The following is a 22,004-nucleotide window of genomic DNA, read 5'->3' on the forward strand; positions in this document are numbered from 1 at the left end:
GGAAACCACCCTTGCATCTGTTGTGGGCCCACGTCTTGCTTCTGTGAAGTTGCACCTCTTACGTGCCTTCTGGTAGCTGCCTGCCCTGAGTTTCCATTTAATGGTATGCCTCTCCTTACCTGCTTCCCCCCAACCTTATTTCTTCTTAAAATGAACTATTTTATATTTAAATGAAAGTTCGTTTTCAAAAACATCAAGACACCAACTCTGAGTCTAATTTAAAAATTTCCTGACACCCTGTGGGATAATTGAAGACGAGCTGGACAGATCCCAGGAGAGAAGAGAGAGGAATCAGGGTCGGGAAAGGTACACAGGCTCAGCTGGGAGCTACCTTTCCCTCTGTTCAGAGCTGATCACTAGGTGTCCCTGGCCATAAAGATCGATTGTCCTCAGCTCACTAATGTCAAAATGACTTAGACTGAAAGAGGCAGTCATTAAGGAGAGCGAATTTCTTCGTGTTTAACAAGTATTGGTTAGAACCCCTAATGACCTGTTCTCTGCTTGCCGTGTTCCTGCTTCATTGGAATGATTTGATTTGAAAAGCATTCGACTCCTATTTTAGTCACCGTTTGGTTGTTTCACCATCTGAGCCATTAGTCTGGAAAAAGAATCAGTGCGGCTCCAAGAGACAGCATTTATTCCATATTCACAGACCTTTCCCAGCTCTTCCTCACAGGCTGGCTGCTGGAGAAATCACGCCTACACACCTACCTCTTCCTTGTCACTAACCGTGGGTCTGTCCACCTGCACACACTTCTCCCAGGAACCCAAGGGAGGTTTTGTGCTGTTAGCTGTGGGGTCATCTTGTCCACACATCGCTAGTGTATCTGTCCCTGCTCCTTCCACAATCTATGTGACTTTAGGAAGCTAGCTTGTCTCTTGGCACTGTGGTAAAGACCATGGAAGATTTATCTATTATTCAGCAAGCGAAGAGAAATAAAGGTGTCTTTGCATAAGCACTTGTATTCAACAACAACAACAAAATGAACCTTAGAAACATTGACGCTATAATTTCTTTCACTTACTTTCTTTCTCAGATCATTTAAGTGAATCGAAGAGCAGTGATTTTTCAAAATATTTATTGTTTATAAGTCATGTGAAGGGAAGACCCAAATTAAGCAACCAAATTCTGGCATGTCTAATTATCTCTTCCTTTGGCATCTTTGTCACAGGCTATGCTAGACTGAAGCTCCAAGCTACGGGTGTGCTGGCTTCTGGAACTGTGCTATTGTTGAGGAACCCCTTACAAAGTGATTGTTATTATTTTTATTTTTTGCTGTGTTTAGAAACCATTTCCTAAACTTCAGGGAATTGCCTCATTATTTTTAAAAATGGTATTGTTAAAATCATTACAATAATACCACATGGCCATAGAAAAAAGTCAAAGCAGCAAGAGATTTATGAGTAGAAATTGTTCTCCTATTTTTCTGTAACCTGTCTTACTCCCATTCTCCAGCAAAACCAGGGTCAGCAGTTTGTTGCTGATGTTGTCGGCCCTTTAAACACATACACACAGGGACGTCTGGGTGGCTCAGTGGGTTAAGCCACTGCCTTCGGTTCAGGTCATGATCCCAGCGTCCTGGGATCGAGTCCCACATCGGGCTCCTTGCTTGGCAGGGAGCCTGCTTCTCCCTCTGCCTCTGCCTGCCATTCTGTCCGCCTGTGCTCGCTCTCTCTCCCTCTCTCTCTGACAAATAAATAAATAAAATATTTTTAAAAAATTAAAAAAAAACCACATACACACATATAGATGCACACAGAGGGTTTTTTTGTTTGTTTTAAGATTTATTTATTTACTAGAGAGCGAGCGAGCACATAGGGTGTGGCGGGGCAGAGGGAGAGGGAGAGGGAATCTGAAGCAGACTCCACACTGAGTGTGGAGCCTGACATAGGACTCAATCTCATGACCCTGAGATCACGACCTAAGCTGAAACCAAGAGTTGGATGCTTTTTTTAAAAAAATATTTTATTTATTTATTTGTCAGAGAGAGACACAGCAAGAGAGGGAACACAAGCAGGGGGAGTGGGAGAGGGAGAAGCAGGCTTCCCCCTGAGTAGGGAGCCCAACATGGGGCTTGATCCCAGGACCCTGGGATCATGACCTGAGCTAAAGGCAGACGCTAACGACTCAGCCACCCAGGTGCCCCAAAAGTTGGATGCTTAATCAACTTCACCACCCAGGCACCCCCACAGGTTTTTTTTTTTTTTTTTTTTTGCGATAAAGATAGGATGTAAAAAATAACTGATCATAGTTTGCGTACTGTTGTGTGATGTACAGCTTTTAATCAATACTATGTCATGAACATCACTCCATATTAGTAAATGTAGATGTCTCATTCTTGTTAACAGCTGCTTATTAGGGTTTCATAATGTGTATGTGTATCATAGGCAACCACTTCCTTATTAGTGGGCTTATTCATTTATTCACCTTGATATAATAAACAGGGCTGTGCCTCCGTGTGCCAAGCTCAGCGCTGTGCAGGGAATATACGATGGAGAGCAGAAGTTTATAAATCTAGGGGAGACAGACATTAATTAAAATCACAACACCATGTCAAATGAGTGCCCTGCAAAATATAATGGGGGAAGGTAACTCAGGGAAGTCAAGAGAGGTTTCCATGAGGAAAGACCCTTCAAACTCTGAAGATGGAGGCTTCTGGAACATTTAATTCTAGGAATTTAGGGAGGCAGGAAGAAAGGGAAGAATGTTCTAGGGCCCCGTGGCAAATGAACGCATGTGTGAGAAGGGCTAGAAGAAGAGGAGGGTGGCTGGAGTGGGTACAATGCAACCAGGTGTTTGAGACGAGGCTGCAGGCAGGCCCGGATGAGGCGGGAATCTGTGGGCCAGTTATGGGTTTGTGCCCTTACCTTGAAAGAATGTGATGCCATTATGTGCTCTAAGCAGGGGTGGTGGGGCGCCTGGGTGGCTCAGTGGGTTGAGCCTCTGCCTTCGGCTCAGGTCATGGTCTCAGGGTCCTGGGATCGAGCCCCACGTCAGGCTCTCTGCTCAGCAGGGAACCTGCTTCCTCTCCACCCCGCCGCCTGCCTCTCTGCCTACTTGTAATCTCTGTCAAATAAATAAATAAAATCTTAAAAAAAAAAATAAGCAGGGGTGGGGTTGGGGTAGCATGCCCAACATGAACCTTCTTAGCTGTGGTGACGAGAGAGTGTTGGAGAGGAGTAGACCAGTTAGGAATGCATGGAAGTCAAATGGGAGAGGAGGGTATCTGGGACTAAGGAGCTGATGTTGGGGAAGGAGCGAAATGGACACAACAGAGGGCTCTGCAGGAGCTCTGGATACAAACAGGGTTGGTAGAGGGGAGAGGGAGGGAAATGTCAAGATGATTCCTAGCTACCTGGAGAGTATTTGAGAGGAGGAACATCCGAAGAGAATTAGGTTTTGGCAGTGGCAGGGGATATGATGAGTCAGAAGATGAGTTTTTGTACATATTGAGACATCCAGAGGTCAACTATGCAGTTTTATGTATTTGTCCAGAGTTCGGAAGAGAGGTGTGGCCTTGAGATGAAAATCTGGGTGTCATGTGAATGGAGAGTACTATTGGTGCTGTGATAAGATTGTAGAGACAGCATGGAGAGACAGGGGAAGAGGGTCTAGACCAACCATAAATATCCTTCCTTTCAATAGGACTGTAGAGTATTTTGTGACTGTACTGTGGACCACTGAAAGAGACTTGGAGAGGGATGGTTTGGTGCTTCAACAGAAATCCCAAGAGGTTATCGGGAAGGCTGTATTGTATTGCGCAGTGGAAAAGGCACCATTTTCTCAATGGAGGACCAGCCACTCAGGCTCTACTTCCAGCTGTTTGACCTTGGGCTAGATTCATGTTTTCAATTTACTCATGTAAAAAATGAAGGTCATAATATGTGTTTTCTACCTTGCATGGTTCATGTGATGGTCAAATGAGATCATATATGAGAAAATAAATTGTCATTTTCATGATAGGTTATGAGGCAGTCTACTATCAGTGTGTTCAAATTCAATTCAGAGTTGAAGCAGAATGTATCTTTTTTCAGCATACGTTGGGCTGACATGGAGCAAAGGAATGGTTTGATTTTTAAAAGTGTCTCTCAAATATCTCCACACTATTTTAGCTGAAGTCATTGTGCTCTTTTACACAGAGAAATGGACAAAATGGGTGCCCGATGATCTGATGTACCTCAAAGACATACAGAAACAGACAAGGTCTAGAGAAGGACACCGAAATTGATCCAGAGAGTAGAGAGGGTTCTTTTGTGAGAAATGATAAAAGAATTAGGGCTCTTCATTCTGGAAAGACACAGGCCGAGACGGGAATATGATTGAAATTTATAAAATAATGAAAATCATAGGATAAAAATATGAACTTATTAAATCCCAGAGCTAGGGACAACTTTATCACTTTAAAGAAATAGTTTTAGGGCAAAGTAAAAATAGCACATCTTTACATAGGAATAGTCCACATATGGAACTTACTATTCTCAAAGATTGCTAGGACCAAAACCAAATATTATAAGAGAAAGGTGTGTATTTCTGAAGGATAGTTTCATAGGAGATTATAAAATAAAATTAAAACAATTTGGGGGGCGCCTGGGTGGCTCAGTTGGTTAAGCATCTGCCTTTGGCTCAGGTCATGATCCTTGGATCCTGGGATCAAGCCCTGCACTGGTCTTCCTGCTCAGTGGGGAGCTGCTTCTCCCTCTCCCGCTGCCCCTTTCCCAACCCCATCTTGCTCTCTCTCTCAAAAAATAAGTAAAAGCTTAACAAAAACCCAATTTGGTAAATCTCCCTGATCTTGGAGGATGGCACCATAGAGAGTGACCATGAAGCTTCCCTGTTCCCATCTGGCATCCTTGACCAGATCAAGATTCCTGAGCGGATATGCCAGAGAACACTGAGCACAGGATTAGAGCTAAGTGGGCCTGGCTGCTAGTGTTACCTCTCTGACCCTAGGGAGTCACTTTTTTTTTTTTTAATATCTCAATTTCCTAATCTCCAAAAAGAAAAAAAAAAGGTCATATCAGCATTAAATGCTGTCTAATTACTGTGAGAGAGTCCACGGAAGGGATGTCTGTGGAAGTGTTTTGTAGTTGATAAACATATCCGTATGAGCGTGAGAATTTCCACTTTTATTGTTGGATTTCCAATTCTATTTCCTTCAGGTGGGTTGACCTTCACCTTGTCCATCCTGATCGTGGCCTCGTTAGGGGGCAGTGTTTCCCAGCACAGGAAAGAAGGAGAACATTGGGGGCAGGAACAATCCTCGTCCTCAAGGGAGGTGGAGAGAATGTAGATCTCTCTTCTTTCACCCCTTGCCCTTCCTGTGAAGGTGGAGAAATAAAGGTAAGGAGAACTTGAAGCATCTCTCTTTCTCTTTGGTTGTTTTGGGTAGTAAGATGTCACCTAAAAAGAGGGGTGTTCCTGGCTGGCTCAGTTTGTTGGGCATGCAGCTCAAGATCTTACAAGATCTTGGTCTTGTAAGTTTGAGCCTCACGTTGGGTGTAGAGATTTCTTTAAAAAAATGAATTTTTTTTTTCAAAGAATTCACCTATTTGACAGAAAGAGACAAAGAGAGAGGGAGAGAGAGCGAGCAAGCGCACAAGCAGGTAGAGCCGCAGAAGGAGAAGGAGGCTCTCCATTGAGCAGAGAGCCTGATAGAGGGCTCGATCCCAGGACCTCAATATTATGACCTGAGCCGAAGGCAGGTGCTTAACCAACTGAGCCACCCAGACACAGCCCCGGACAATGAAACCTTAAAAAACAAACAAACAAACAAACAAACAAAACCCTCAGGTGTTCCAGACTTCGAGGGTTCTTGCAGATCTTAGGAAAGCTAAAAAATGCGAGTACAGGGCTGGATGAGAAAAACCATCCAGGAACCACTGGTTCCTTAATGGCATCTATAGTTCAGAATTTAAGGGAAAGAGAAAGATAATGATTCTGAAATTTCCTGTCAAGATGGCCACTGCAGGTCACTCTGCCGGAAAGTTTGATGGAGATCTGGAGGGAGAGAACGTGTCCTGCCTGGAGGGTCCTCTGAATCTCCTGTGTATCCCTAAGGAATCCGACTTTGGCAGAGGAGATCCAGGAACAGCAGGAAGAGAGAACTGACAACAAAAAACTTCTTATTTCCATAGTAAGTATGGAATCTTTGCGTGGCTTCTGCACTGCACGCACCGGACCACCTCCCCTGACCTCATTTCCCATGGGGTATAGTGGGAGGAGAAAACGGGCCCCGAGCCCAGACAGCCCTCAATTTGAATTTTGGTCTCAGTGCTAATTAGCTGTGTGGGCTCAGCTTCCAGTCCCTAAAATGGTAAGGAGCCCCTTACCCTTGAGTTGCAGTGAGGTCAGATGAGGTTATAATTGTGAAGCACTTAGCATAGTGCCTGTCACATCATGGGCCCTAAATAAATACCAGCCTTTGTCGTGACCCATCAGTACCCTCTACTCTAAGGAAATGGATGGCTAAATAATGAGCTCTGGGAGTGCGGGGTCCAGGATGGGCTTTGCTCACTGTGTGTCTGTGGCATATGTACACAGCGCCTGAAGAAATGAATTTCTCTGCACTGAGCCCCTTTTATTCCCTTTATGTGTGAGTTCTATCCATTCAGTGTCGGATTCAGCTTTCCTCCGGGAAGCCAGCTCATACTGATCTTTCTCTCCTGGGAACTCCCATAGCACGCAGTTCAGCCCTTAGAGAGCCATGGATTTGCATAGTTGTCCCTTTGCATCATATATGTTAGTCTTAACCTTCAATGACGTTCAGCATTTAGTGAACATTGGCTACGATCTGGGCCTTGGGTTACAGACGCAACCCTAGAGGAAGTTCCTTCGTTTCAGGACCTGTTTTCGGATACTTTCCCTCCTGCATGGGACCCAGCGTAGCAAAGTGCCCATCTTGCTGTTCTTATGTGCTGCTTTGGACACACGACACGGGGGGATGCTTTGTAGGAACCTCTCCCTTTGAGGTCCTGGGAGACACATGTTCTGGCACTAATGTCATCTTCATTCCTGGATATCTTTGAGTTGATGGGAAAGCTGTGCAGGGGGTTTGTTTTGCGGCTTGTCTCCAAAGACATAAAGCAATACTTAGAATATTTTTTTCTCGTAAGAGCATCACTCACAGGTCAGCTGGTGCCACTCTCACATGACCCAGGGTACTTGCTTAAAAGATTCCTCTTCCTTTCTTTTTTGTTCTGAAATATGCAAAAAAAAAAAAAAAAACAAAAAACAACCCCAGTGGTGGAAGCTGGATGAGGCCCACTTCACTCTCTTTGTCCATCACTTTTCGGAGGAGGGAATTAAGGACAAGGTCTTTGAAGGCAGGTCTGGAGACGTGGTAGCAGCATCTGCATGTCTCCTGCCTTTGGTTTCTGCTCCTGTCTCAGGTTTACTTTCTGATGTGGATTCCAGGCCACCTTTCTCAGTTCTGATGGAGCCGGGAACCACTGTGACCCACCAGGGACCCCTCCCTGCAGCTTGCAAGTCAGGGTCAATCACCTAGCTGTTCCCATTGAACAGCTCCCTTTTGACTTGAGCTTGTAAAATATCTAATATATTATATTTTTTTCATTTTTATCCTCTCCTTTTCTTTAAAGGTTATTTTTAAGTTAAAAATAACCATAAGGAGACCTTGTGATCCTCTTCTCACTGACCCAGATATTTTAAGTGCTGGAGAACTGACAGCAGCTCCTCATCTGGGAGTAGGCTGGCTTTCAGGAGCCAATTAGCTAAATGTAATAATCAAATATTAATCCTATTTCCCACACATAAAACATTCTCCTTGTTTTTCCTTGCCAATCTAAACCCTCCCCTCCTTTCAATGCATCGTACAAAAAGCCATAGACAGGATAAAAGGCTTGGGTTCCGTCTCTAACTTGGAGACCTGCAACTGTCTGACCTTGGGCAAGTCACTTTATATGTGCGGACCTTGGTCTCTTCTCCTGGAAAACTGAGGTGCTAACTGTCTCACAGAGTGAAGGTTGAAGGCTTTGGGTCTAGTCCAGTGCCTGGCATCCACAAAACAGGTTCCAAGGAAATACTTACAAACTTCAGAAAGCCCGATTTGAGTAATGCTGAGATCATTAATCGCTCCTCTTCGGGGATTTCTGTATTCCTGAGTCTAGCTACACCACACAGTTTAACAGTTAACTTGACCTTGTCTTTCACCTGTGGCTGTAGCGTTTCCACATGCTCAAATGGTGGATAGCTTCCTTTGCAGGATGGTGCCACGCATTTTATTTTTCTCGTGTCAATGTTGCAAAAAAAGGCACTTAATCCTTGATAATTGATTGAGAGAGTACATCACCCATCTTACTAAATTTGGGTTCTGTAGCACAACAGAGGTTCTTTTCTGTCTTCATCTCTCTAATTTCACTGCCTGATGCTAATGGTGAGATCATAGGAAATCTGTTAGGCTTTCATTATCTTGTCAATTTTAGCTTTTCATCAAATATGTGCTATTCATCTGTTCAGGATACTGCTGACCTGACGTGAACATGTAGTTTTTTTGAATTGCTTATCCACTACAAGGATGGGTTTTCCACTCGATTGGCTTTGTTTTTTCACTTAGGCAGGGCTGAGGACAGCCCACCAAGCCACATGTGTTCCCGTGAGACCTCCAGCTTTTCCTGCCCTGGAACTGGGGTTTCTAAAGCAGGTCTACAGTTGCCCTCTTCTGTGGTGACAGGCTCTCAGGGGAATTAGAAATTTATTTTTTTATATGCAAGAGAGAGCGAGAGAGAGCTCAAGCAAGCAGGGGAGGGGCAGAAGGAGAGAGAGAGAGACTCCTCAAGCAGATTCCCTGCTGGGCATGGAGCCTGGCTCTGACTCCATCCCAGGACCTGACCTGAAATCATGAGCTGGCCGCTTAACTGACTGAGCCACCCCAGCACCCTCTCAGTGGATTTAATAGCCACCCAAAGAGCCTGTATTCTTTGGGTAAGAACAGTAGCCCAGCTATCATATCACCTCCACGAATGGCCCCATGAATGGCTGTGGGTTCAATTGTGTCCCCCTAGCAAAAAACACATGTTGAAATCCTAGCCCTTAGTTCCCATATCTGTGACTTTATTTGGAGCTAGGCTCTTTGTAATCATAATCAAGTTAAGAGGAGGTCACACTGGATTAGCATAGCCCTAACCCAATGACTGTTACCCTTATAGGTAGAGAGAGATTTGGACACAGAGCAGGACCGTCATGTGAAGACAGGCACAGAAACTGGAGTGATGCAGCCATGCATCAAAGGATGCCAGGGGCTGACGGGAGCTACTAGAACCTAGGCAATGGCCAGGAACGATCCTCTCCTGCCGCCCCTGGAGTCTTCAGAGGGAGCATGGCTCTACCAACACTTTGATTTCGGACTCAGCCTTCACACCTATAAGAAAATAAATTCCTATTCTTTTAAGCCACCAAATTTGTGATCATTTGTTACAGTAGCCTTAGGAAACTAATACACTGCCCAAGAGTCTAAATACAATACAAAAAGGGAGGCTTTAATTAAAATCAATTACCCATCTTCCCCTAAAGGGGGAATGATGCTACTAAAGCCATCATGCCTTGTGATTACCCTTGTGATTCCCTTAGTCCAACACTCCTGGGCCTCCTTCCTCACACAGCTCTGTACATATCCTTATTTGACTCTACCTCCCGCCCTCTGACCCCCCACCCCCTCCCACTGTGTCCTCAGCCTCTTCTCTGAATGTCCCTCTCACCGTTCTGCTCGGACTCACTCCTGAGGATATGGAGATACCCCTCATTGGGGCCCGATGGTGGGGCAGGGGTCGGCTTTGCTCTTCATGGCCACTCCCGGGCCATCGTTCCTCCCTGGCCCTTCCTAACCAGCTCTGAGGGATTGGCCATCCAACCCCCATAAACCTCCCACGCTGGACGGGCTACCAAACCGCGGTCACTCCTCCCGTGCAGCGCAGAGTCCCGCCAAGTCACGTCCATGCTCTTCACCACTCCTCTCCTCCCTCGTGCTGGTGGTCTGCTCAGACCAGTCAGCCCCAGCCCTGGCTGCCCTTTAAAATTATTTGGGAAACTTCTAAAAAACCTCAGGCACTCCCACCCCCACGTCTGAACCAGTTGAGCCAGAATTAGAAGATCGGAGGCCTGGGTATGTTTTAGGAGCTCCCCAGGTCATTCTAGTCTGTGGCCAGGTTTAGGACAACGGGCGTGGGTGATCACTATGCCTTCGCAGCCAGCTAGTCTTACAGTAACACTGTGTTCCTTGCTAGTAGGACTTGTATTACTACTAATACTTATGGATTTCTGCCCCCCCCACCGTCCGCTACCTGCTTACTTCCGGCTCACTCCCTCTGGAACCCTGCTCCAGCCATTGTGTGGTCTCACTTGTCCACCAGCCATCCCTATACTTGCCACTTTCATCACGGCCCTCAGGCCTTGCTTTTCACCTCACCCGCCTGAGGCCATGCAGCAGGCTCAACTCCCTTGCCTCTCTCCCCTCTGCTGCCTTTATCTGGCACCCCCCCCCCCCTCATAACACTCTACTCACCTACTCATGTCTGCATCCAAGCACCAAATCTCCAAATGTGGCTGCATAAAAATACACAGCCAGCTTACTGGTCTTAGTTTTATGAACTCAGAGCTCAAGCAGATTCTTCGTGCTGCCTGGCAACGCTGTCTCATTTCCCCAGTTCATTTGCTTCCCCCTTATTCAAGAGGCTCTTCTACACCTTCTCTCTCCATACCAGCTCCCTCCAGGATCCAACCTTCTCACTCCTCCGTGAGGCCGACCTTGTTCCCGTCCCAAGATATTTGCAGTTATAGTTCACTCTACCTTCCACACTTTCCCCCTCGATTTATCTCACCTTCTCAGGGAAGCATTCCCTGACTCTTCTACCTAAAATAAGCCTCCCCCCTCGACCCTGACACTCCATCCTCTGACTCGTTCTTATTTTCTTTATAGTACTTACCATCACCTGATATGATGTGATGATGTGGTATGATGTGATGGATTTATTTTTGTTTGCTTATCTGTCTCCCTCATAAGCATACAGGCTAAATTTATGAAGCCAGTTCCCTTTTTTTTCTTTCTTTCTTTTTTTTTTTTTAATATTTTATTTTTCAGTGGCGCCTGGGTGGCTCAGTGGGTTAAAGCCTCTGCCTTCAGCTGAGGTCATGATCCCAGGGTCCTGGGATCAAGCCCCACATTGGGCTCTCTGCTCGGTGGGGAGCCTGCTTCCTCCTCTCTCTCTGCCTGCTTCTCTGCCTACTTGTGATCTCTGTTTGTCAAATAAATAAATAAAATCTTAAAAAAAAAAAAGATTTTATTTTTGAGTAATCTTTGTTATGGGACTCGAACTCATAACCCCAAGATCAAGAGTCACATGTTCTACCAATTCAGCCAGCCAGATGCCCCCAAAGGCAGTTCCCTTCTCATCTGCTTGGTTCATGTCTAGATCCCTGATGCCAGGTCCAGTGCCTGGCACACAGTAAGCTCTTAGTGAATGAAGGAGTGAAAGTATGAACACAGGAATGGGTCTATGTTGTGTATTTTTGAACTGCTGACTTGGGAGGCTGTGAAGACAGTAATGAATACATGTCCTGAATCCAAAGTCTGGTTCCACCTGGGCTAGCTGGACGGGGTGACATAGAGTGCATTACTCAGTCTCTCTGAGCTTCCATTTTCTCATTTGTAAAGAGGGGAGGATCTTCTCAGTTGGTGAATATGTGGAGACACAGGGAGACTGGCCTGTGGAGAGAGGGCATGGAATAATAATAATAATAATAATAATAATAACTAATATTATTAAGTTACAGTTATAAACCAGAGACTGTAGCACTTTCCTAAGTGCTTTATACATAATGATTCAATTGCAGTTGACTCTTGAATAACATGGGTTTGAACTGCCTGAGTTCACTTAAATGTGGATTTTTTTTAAAAAAAGATTTTATTTATTTATTTGACAGAGATCACAAGTAGTCAGAGAGGCAGGCAGAGAGAGGAGGAAGCAGTCTCCCTGCTGAGCAGAGAGCCCGACACGGGGCTTGATCCCAGGACCCTGAGATCATGACCTGAGCTGAAGGCAGAGGCTTTAACCCACTGAGCCACCCAGGCACCCCTATATGTGGCTTTTAGGATAAATACAGTACAGTGCTCTAAATGTATTTTCCTTAGGATTTTCTTTTCCTAGCTGAATTCGTTGTAAGAATATGTATCATAACACGTATAATGTACAAAATATGTGTTAATTGACTATTGTTGCTAAGGCTTCTGGTGGTGGCAGGCTATTAGTAGTTGAGTTTTGGGGGAGTCAGAAGTTATTCATGGATTTTTGACTGCACAGGGGACTGGGGAATGGATACCCCAACCCCTGTGTTCCTCAAGGATCAATTGTACTCTTCACAGCAATCCCTGAAGTAGTTACTATCAAGCCCATTTTACAGATACAGAAACTGAGGTCCAGGGAAGGGATATTCAGTGATTTCCCTGACATCAGTGGATCTAGAGTGTGGCAAAGTCGGGACACCAGCCTGGTCATGTGGTTTTGGAGCCTGTGCATATAACCGTTGCTATATACTGTCTCTGCTCAAAATCTTTTGACATAATCTCTCCTGGGGAGTTCAAAATGTTTTCCTATCACTTGACAGTCTTGTGGTGGGCAAACATAAGATTTTGGGGCTGCTGTATATAAGTAGTTTAGTTTAAGGGATGGAGCTTAGAGTTCTTTCAAGTAGAAACATTTGTATTTGTTTTCTGCCATGAATTTTGGTTTTAGCAAAGTCAAAGTCAATACTTCCAATCTGCTGCTGATATTTGAAAGAATGTGTCTACAAGACCCAAAAGGTATGTATTTGGGACCTAACTGTAGTTGCATTCTTCCACTTTTTATTCTTTTGTTTTAGTTACATACAGACTGGTCTGTAACTTCCCCAATTTACCCAAGATGAGGAAAACGCAGGTTTATGAATATATAGATGTATGCTTTTTGCACATTTTCCTATTGTGTCTTTTTTAAGTCAGGAAAATGAGACTGCAAGACTGTCTTCAGATCAGGGTCACAAGTCTGTGTCACTTAAGGCCCAATATCATCAATGACAGCCTGAAAGGTGGAAGTATTCTCAAGGAAGAGAGCTCATAATTTGAATATTCTTTCCTAGCTCTCTCAGCATTGATTTCTTTTCTCACCCCCTTCAAAATTACCTTTGCTTCTCTCCCTCTCCTGATCTCTTCTCACACTTACTACTGACATTCCCCATTTGGCACTTATTTACATTCTGATTTTCATGGGTCTCTCTATGTAGCCTTCATTTCTTTTCTTTTCTTTTTTAAAAAAGATTTTATTTATTTATTTGACAGAGAGAGATCACAAGTAGGCAGAGAGGCAGGCAGAGAGAGAGGAAGGGAAGCAGGCTCCCCGCTAAGCAGAGAGCCCGATGCGGGGCTCGATCCCAGGACCCTGAGACCATGACTTGAGCCGAAGGCAGAGGCTTTAACCCACTGAGCTACTCAGGCACCCCAAGTAGCCTTCATTTCTTATAATTGAATGACTACTATCAAGGTAAAAGACAGTACACTAATTGTAAGACAAGGTGGCAAATGTAGTTCATATTTAATATTCTTTGCAGAAATCTAAGGAGGTGCTCTTTGTGCACAAAGCAAGAATATGGTAATTAGGAGTGTCTTCTCTAGTTATGACAAGTCACATTAGGCAAGATCTATGCTTAATATCTACAGCACATTGTTGTGAAATGGTCTGGGAGAACCAGAACCCTAAGTTCTACTTGTGTGATCTTGGACAGGTTATTTAACCTTTCTGAATCTCCATTTCTATTTAAAATGATAAGTGGAAATAAAAAAATCCCTTTAGGATTAAAAACATTTAACTATTGTGGATTATTTTTAAATTTTTATTTATTTATTTTTAAAAGATTTTATTTGTTTATTTGACAGACAGAGAGGACAAGTAGGCAGAGGCTGGCAGAGAGAGAGGGGGAAGCAGGCTCCCCACTGAGCAGAGAGCCCCATGCGGGGCTCTATCCCAGGATGCTGGAATCATGACCTGAGTTGAAGGCAGAGGCTTTAACCCATTGAGCCACCCAGGCACCCCATATTGTGGATTATTTTCGTAGTTGAAAGTGAAAGGACATTTCTTTTTATTTTTTAAATTTTTAAAAAAAGATTTTATTTATTTATTTGAGAGAGAGAATGAGAGAGAAAGAGCATGAGATAGGGGATGGTCAGGGGGAGAAGCAGACTCCCCACTGAGCAAGGAGCCTGATGTGGGACTCAATCCCAGGACTCCAGGATCATAGCCTGAACTGAAGGCAGTCACTTATCCACCTGAGCCATTCAGGGGCCCAGGACATTTCTTTAAAAAAAAAATTTTTTTTAGTGTATTTTGACAGAGAGAGATCCCAAGTAGGTAGACAGGCAGGCAGGCAGAGAGAGAGAGGGAAGCAGGCTCCCCCCTGAGCAGAGAGCCTGATGTGGAGCTCAATCCCAGGACCCTGAGACCATGACCTGAGCTGAAGGCAGAGGCTTTAACCCACTGAGCCACCTGGGTGCCCCAGACATTTCTTTTTAAAAAAGTTGTTTTTAAGACAGTTCTGTAAGTCAGAAATTTTACTTAAATCAGTCCTTTTCCTCATTTAAGTTTAAAATCAGGAGCTTCGGAGTGCTTGGGTGGCTCAGTTTTTAAACATCTGCCTTCGGCTCAGGTCATGATCCCAGGGTGCTGGGATTAAGTGTGGCATCAGGCTCTCTGCTCAGCTGGAAGCCTGCTTCCCCCCCTTGTGTTCCCTCTCTTGCTGTGTCTCTCTCGGTCAAATAAATAAATAAAATCTTAAAAAAATATATGATTAGGAGCTTCCCCATTTCTAGGGTAATGAATAAATACCACCAATATATGCTGTCTGATTCATACACATGTCTACTTGCTACACAGCCTTTACAGTGATGGGACAACTTGAATTTTCTATGATTGCCCCAGTTAAGAAAAACTCTTTGTTGTTGTTTACATAATTAAGATAATTTTTTAAAAGATTTTTATTTATCTTTTTTTTTCAAGATTCCATTCATCTACTTGACAGATGGAGATCACAAGCAGGCAGAGAAGCAGGCCCAGAGAGAAGAGGAAGCAGGCCCCCTGCTGAGCAGAGAGCCCGATGTGGGGCTCCATCCGAGGACCCTGGGGATCATGACCTGAGCCGAAGGCAGAGGCTTTTAACCCATTGAGCCACCCAGGCACCCCTAAAAGATTTTTATTTATCTATTTGAAAGAGAGACAGTGAGATAGAGCATGAGAGGGGAGAAGGTCAGAGGGAGAAGCAGACTCCACGTGGAACTGGGAGCCTGATGCAGGACTTAATTCCGGGACTCCAGGATCATGAGACCTGAGCCAAAGGCAGTTGCTTAACCAACTGAGCCGCCCAAGCACCGTAATTAAGATAGTTTAATGTCTAAGTGTATTCATGTATCTTGCTTTATTTTAATTCAGAAAATGGGGCCAGTGAATACCTAGTGAACTCATCCATGTTTTAATTATGTAAAATGTGTGGGTTACTTGGTCACTGATCAATAAACATCTGTTTCCCAATCTCTGACTCTGGTTTTGTTTTGTTTTGTTTTAGATTTTTATTTATTTATTTGACAGAGAGAGAGAAAGCAAGAGAGGGAACACAAGCAGGGGGAGTGGGAGAGGGAGAAGCAGGCTTCCCGCTGAGCAGAAAGCCTGATGCAGGGCTCAATCCCAGGACCCTGAGCTGAAGACAGATGCCTCATGATTGACTGAGCCACCCAGGAGCCTCCCAATCTCTGACTCTGTTACTGAGATGTAGGGATCAGTTGGTGAATTCCAACTTCTTTCTTTTTCTCAATCAGCATGTTCCTAAATGGTTTCTGGCCACCGCTGCAGGCGTCATCACAGTATGGAGGACAGCACTCTCCATGACACTGCTGCGTGTGTGTGTGTCGCGCTGTGGGCACGTCCCTCTGCACCCACACCATGAAGGGGGGAAGAAGGGACCACCCCTGACATCACCCTCAAGGAGAGGAGAGCCGTGTGAGGTCTGGGCTGAAAGTGTTTTACATTTCTTTTTGGCATGGCTTGTCTGCTCCAGGGAAGCACGAGAACATCTTTAGAATTCTTGAATGTTTTGGGGACACAGGAAAAAAAACCCCACCCAAATCTATTCAAGATTCAGCAGAGGGGCTGAATAGTTCAGCCCTGTAGCAGTTCAGGCAAGATACCACTTGTAATTTTTACACAATAAAAATAGCTTTGTTGTTTCTTCTGATTATATAAATAAAAGTCTTATCTTGAGAAAATTGAAGTATTGGGTGCCTGGGTGGCTCAGTCAGTTAAATATCGGCCTTCAGCTCAGGTGGTGATCTCAGGGTCCTGGGAGGGAGCCTCAGCAGGGAGCCTGTTTCTCCCTCTCCGTCTGCCCCTCCCCTTGCTTATGCATTCTGTCTCTCTCTCTCACAGAAATAAAATCTTTAAAAAATTGATATATAAAATGATAGAGAATAAATCAAAGTCAGATGGCATTCCAACTCCTGAAAACATTCTAATTAACACTTTTGTAAACTTAACATGTACTTCTCTTTAAGCACACACATCATTCTCATATAGATAATTTTACAGGGGTGATGTGATAAATGCTGCTAATTGTGAAGCCTTTAACAAAGTTACTTGTACCCTTACCATTGCCCTTGCACATTAATCTTCCTCAAACAAAGGAAGTATTTAAACTGCCCGGGATATATCTTTTATATACTTTTGTCTATGTAGACACATGAATCCTCATATAATTATATATATGCATAAGGGATAATATAGTCCTTTTCACTCAAAAGATTTCATAACAACCCCCAAATGAGATAATATGATATACTCTTTTTTGGGGTGGGGGGCTTGGTATATATGCCACAGAAACTCCTCCAAGTGAACTGCTACAACTCTAATTTATTATTTGTTACTAGATATCCTAATATGTCATGACATGAGTATCTCATAATCTATTCAACCGTTTCCCTATTCATGAGCATTCACTTTCTCATTTTTTGGAAATGAAATTCCCCTTTTTTTAAATGAAATTTATTTCACTCCAACCTCATGATTTTTTATTTTTTTAGTTACTTATTTTTTTTTAAAAAGATTGTATTTATTTGAGAGAGAGATGGGGGAGAGAGCACAGAGGGAGTAGGAGAGAGAGAAGCAGACTCCCCACTGAGCGGGGAGCACGATTCAGGACTTGATTCCAGGACCCTGAGATCATGACCTGAGCTGAAGGTGGAGGCTTAAGGGAATGAGCCACCCAGGGACCCCCACCAAGCTCATGGTTTTTTTTAATGAACTAAAATCCATAATACTGATTCAAAGTCTCTAAATTTTACTCTTTCTAATTTCTAATCCTGACTTTTTGGGTCAGTTGTTAACTTGCTGTCATCATTGTTTAGAAAGTCAACCCGCTATTTAGTCACACCAAGAGGTATGTGTGGTTTCTGTCTCTCTTCCCAGGTAGTGGCCTCTTTAACTATGACCTTCTCAGCATGGCGGTCTGATCATGCTCCCAGCCTCAGGATCCACACAGAGAATCATTCCGTTGGGAAACTGCTGCTCAAGCAGAAAGGTTCTGGGCGGCTGACGTGGCATCCCAGTTCAGAGAGCCGGCCGGCCAGCTCTAACAGCAGGCTGTCATGATGGGATAGAGCAGCAGCAGCCGCAGCCCCGGGAGCTCCTGATCTAGGGGCAAGAGATGTAAGTACTTATTTTCACCATTAACCAAAGCAAACTCAAACTGAAGAATGCAGAGAGGGAATCCAATTCCCACCAGAGACTCTTCTAACAGATTCATTTGAGAAGCATTTGGTCTCCACCAGAGCAGAAGCCATCGGGCTGACACATGGTTTTCAGCCAAATGAAGAACCTCTCAGGGTCTTGTTCTACAAAACAAACTTCAACTGTAGCTAAAGCCTCTTTCGAGTCCCTCAAAGTGCCTGCATGCTGCCACAGGGGCTGTTCCGCCGTGGGATGGCACGTGTTGCTAATGTGCCAAAAGAACATTAGTGGGATTTCAACTTACCTAACCATTTTAGGCAGGTTTGATTTTGGGAAGATAGGAGGAGCCTCGCAGTTACAGCATCTCGGGGAGAGGAGAGAGCCTGTTAAATATTTTAAGGAGGATTCAGGTTGGTGAAAGCTGACCTGGAGGCAACGTGGAAACTTCTGTGTTCTCAGGCTGTGACTTGGGGTGTGGCGTCTGCCAACCCGATGACAAGTGAAACCTTGATGAGGATCCTTTAGCAAGGGGGGGCTCTAGGGCCGCTCTTCCTGAGGATTCCACCCTGGAAGGCATGAGCAGAGACTCTGGTGTTTTCCGAGGTCATAAACCATGTGTTTATGGGTTGGTGATTTCTCTTTCTTTCTGTTGAAACCTTTTACTCTGATGTTTAGCTCTGCATGAAACTTCACGAGTGACCAGTAGCGGTCCGCCCTGAGTGTAGTGAACTAACAGATGTATTTGCTTGTCACCTCTATTCTGGGGATATCTAAGTGAACAATATGGAAGAGGTTCCTGGCCCTGTGGAGTTTGCTGCCCAGCAGGAGAAAGAGATGTTATGACAGGGTGAATGAACAGTGGATGGAGAGTCAGGAGACCTGGAATCAGGTCCTGGCCTTGATCCCAGTGAACCAGACGGCACTCTTGGCTTTGATTTATTGCTATAAAATAAATGGGTTGGAAGGGATGGCCTCTTCAGTAATTGATTCCTCACCTAGTGTGAGTTTTTCCCTTGCTGAGCAGATTTTCACACAGCCTTGAATTTGCTTCACATCCAATTTGGGAAGGGGGCACGGTGGTGGCAAGGGTAGGATGGGGGGGGGCAGCCTTCTTTATGAAGCCTACCTCATGTATCACCAACCAGACTTCATCAGATCATAATTTTCTGTAACAGAAACTTAAAGGACAATATCATATTGGTAGGAGGGAAGGTTGCTTCCAAGAAAGAAATCTTAAAGGTAGCAGTTGCATACAGATGAATCTTAAAGATCTGAGTTTCTATTTTCAAGTGGTTATTGATTGGAACAAGTACCTTTCCAGCTGCTGCTGATTTTTGAGGGGAAAAGATACAAAAGTCTGACACCAGGGAAAATGAAAATTGCTTGAAATAGGTGTGACTCACAGGCTACAGCTTGAAAGAAATTAAACTGAGTAAAAAATAAGCCAGGCTGTGGTTTCAGTTAGAACAGAAAATACCATAAAAAAAAAAAAAAAGAAGAAGAAAGAAAAAATAAAAATACCCATCTTGGTGACTGAACAGAACAGCATTAGTGTTCAGAAACTTATCACCATCAGCTCAGTCATTTTTGGCTTTGAACACTGTGGGAGTTCCACTGACATGTTTTAATAGAATGATGGATCAAATAAATTCTTTTAATATAACTAGCATGCATAATTCTTTTTCCCATCAGCCTTGCTTAGACTGGCTCGCAAAATTATCCACATGGGCATTCATACATGAATTCATACACCCTTGCTGCCCTCTCGCTTCTCAGTGGCATAAATGTACTTCCTGACCCCTGAGTAATCCCTTCTTTTGGACTACACACTCCATACCCATTGGCCTCCTGGTGATACCACATCTGTCAGACATTCTTCTATAATTGGCTTTCTCTAATTTTTCTTCTCTAATTGGGTTTCCACCATAGTGCCTCCCATTTTATACCAACCAACCAACAAAACTACCAACCAACCAACAAACCAACCAACCAGTCAACCAATGAAAACCCCTCATGGTTTCTCCTTGCTGTCCTATCCCTTTTCAGACCATTCCACCAATCCTATGGAATCCAGTGGATAATTTCAAGTTCTTGTAGAACTTGATCTCTTACTATATTTTTTTCTCTTTACCTCTTCTTCTTTCTTGACACACTTTCCTTCCTTGACTTTCTTTCTTTCTTTTTTTTTTTTCTGAGACTTTATTTAAATTCAGTTAGTTAATGTATAGTGTAGTATGGGTTTAGGAGTAGAATTTAGTGATTCATCACTTACATAAAAATCACAAAACATGGGCTTAATTCCCATCACCCATTTAACCCACCCCCCACCCATCTCCCCTCCAGCAACCCTCAGTTTGTTCTCTAGAGTTTCGTTCGAGTCTCTTATAGTTTGCCTCCCTCTCTTTTAAAAAAAAATTTTTTTTAAGATTTTATTTGTTTATCTGACAGACAGAGAGCACAAGTAGGCAGAGAGGCAGACAGAGAGAGAGGAGGAAACAGGCTCCCCGCCGAAGCAGAGAGGCCAATGTGGTGCTTGATCCCAGGACTCTGGGATCACGACCTGAGCCGAAGGCAGAGGCTTAACCCCCTGAGCCACCCAGGCGCCCTCCCTCTCTGTTTTTATCTTATTTTATTTTTCCTTCCCTTCTATTAAATTTACCTGTTTTGTTTCTTAAATTCCTCCCTCCTTGACTTTCTTTCTTTCTTTTTTTTTTTTTAAAGATTTTATTTATTTATTTATTTGTCAGAGAGAGAAAGAGAGAGAGGGCATGCAAGCACAGGCAGACACAGAGGCAGGCAGAGGCAGAGGGAGAAGCAGGCTCCCTGCCAGGCAAGGAGCCCGATGCGGGACTCGATCCCAGGACGCTGGGATCATGACCTGAGCCGAAGGCAGCCGCCCAACCAACTGAGACACCCAGGCGCCCCCTCCTTGACTTTCTTGTTGCTGTTCTAACTTAGGCCTTCTCAGTCCACATGGACTTGTCTTTCTCTGCCTTTTAGCTTAAGCTATTTTTTTTTTAATCTCTAAGTCTGTGCTCTTCCTTGACAATCTCATCCACATCTATGATTTTAATGAAGACTTGTGTGCTGAAAACACCTAAATCCAAGCACATACGAATCTTCAGGAAAGAAGCAACATATAAACAAATAAAGGGCACCCACCACACATGTGAGTTCCGGCAGACTTCTCTCAGGAGCTCCCGACTCCTTCCCTGCCCGAAACAACTCTGGTGCATTGTCCTGCAGGCAACTCAACCTACTGTGGCCACCCGAACTTTTCTTTCCACACAAAACCTGCTCTTCCAGTAAAAGACAGTTCAGTCTTTTACTTTCAGGGACATGACCAGGCCAGGGCTGTGTAAATTCAATTACCCTCTAAATCTCGTGTATTCTGGTTCCTTGTTCTCTCTTGGATCTGACGCCCGCCCCCTGCTCACATTTGCCTTTCCGCCAGAACTTTAGTTTGGCTTGCATTGACTTTAACAAGGGAGATGTTGGCAACTGCCTTTTAAGCCTCACCCTGCCTTCAGTCTGGCACTCCCCAAACCATTCTCTACATGGTGACTTGTATAATTTTTAAAAATGCTCTTCATGTATTTAGCAAAAATTCCAGATCGTCATGATTCATTCCCAGCTTCTCTAGATGGACTCCTTTCTCGCATTTCCCAGGATGGGCAGTACTCTCTAGTCTGATTGAATATGGTGGGTCACCAGAGGCTGCCCAGCTGAACATCCTCTCCATGCATTTGTACTTACTGATTCCTCTTCTGGAACCATCCCTATGCCCCAATTCACCCTGGTTCCTGCTAATTATCCAACAAGGTTCCGTGAGTTTTTCTACCTCAGGAAGCCTTTCCTGAGTTAGCTGTCCTTTCCAGATGATATATTAATTTTTGTATCAATTATCACATTTTTAAATTAATTTTTTATTTTTTATAAACATATAATATATTTTTATCCCCAGGGGTACAGGTCTGTGAATCGCCAGGTTTACACACTTCACAGCACTCACCATAGCACATACCCTCCCCAATGTCCGTAACCCCACCCCCCTCTCCCAACCCCCCTCCTCCCGGCAACCCTCAGTTTGTTTTGTGAGATTAAGAGTCACTTAATCTCCCTCCCAATCCCATCTTGTTTCATTGATTCTTCTCCTAGCCCCTTAATCCCCCATGTTGCATCTCCACTTCCTCATATCAGGGAGATCATATGATAGTTGTCTTTCTCTGATTGACTTATTTCGCTAAGCATTA

The 22,004-nt window shown here is 44.1% G+C and overlaps 1 long non-coding RNA gene across 2 annotated transcripts; it reads left to right on the forward strand.

Annotated features, from left to right (window-relative positions):
* The first annotated feature begins 5,061 nt into the window (after positions 1 to 5,061).
* Positions 5,062 to 15,564, forward strand: LOC132026101 (uncharacterized). Of its 2 annotated transcripts, none has more exons than XR_009406769.1 (3): positions 5,062 to 5,341; positions 5,957 to 6,134; positions 15,037 to 15,564. It is a non-coding gene; the product is annotated as an uncharacterized LOC132026101 (long non-coding RNA). The 2 variants fall into 2 exon arrangements; XR_009406770.1 differs by lacking the exon at positions 15,037 to 15,564 and adding an exon at positions 9,166 to 9,392.
* Positions 15,565 to 22,004: the final 6,440 nt, after the last annotated feature.

Source organism: Mustela nigripes, chromosome 10 (genome assembly GCF_022355385.1).
Source record: "Mustela nigripes isolate SB6536 chromosome 10, MUSNIG.SB6536, whole genome shotgun sequence".
NCBI classification, from domain to species: Eukaryota; Metazoa; Chordata; class Mammalia; order Carnivora; family Mustelidae; genus Mustela; species Mustela nigripes.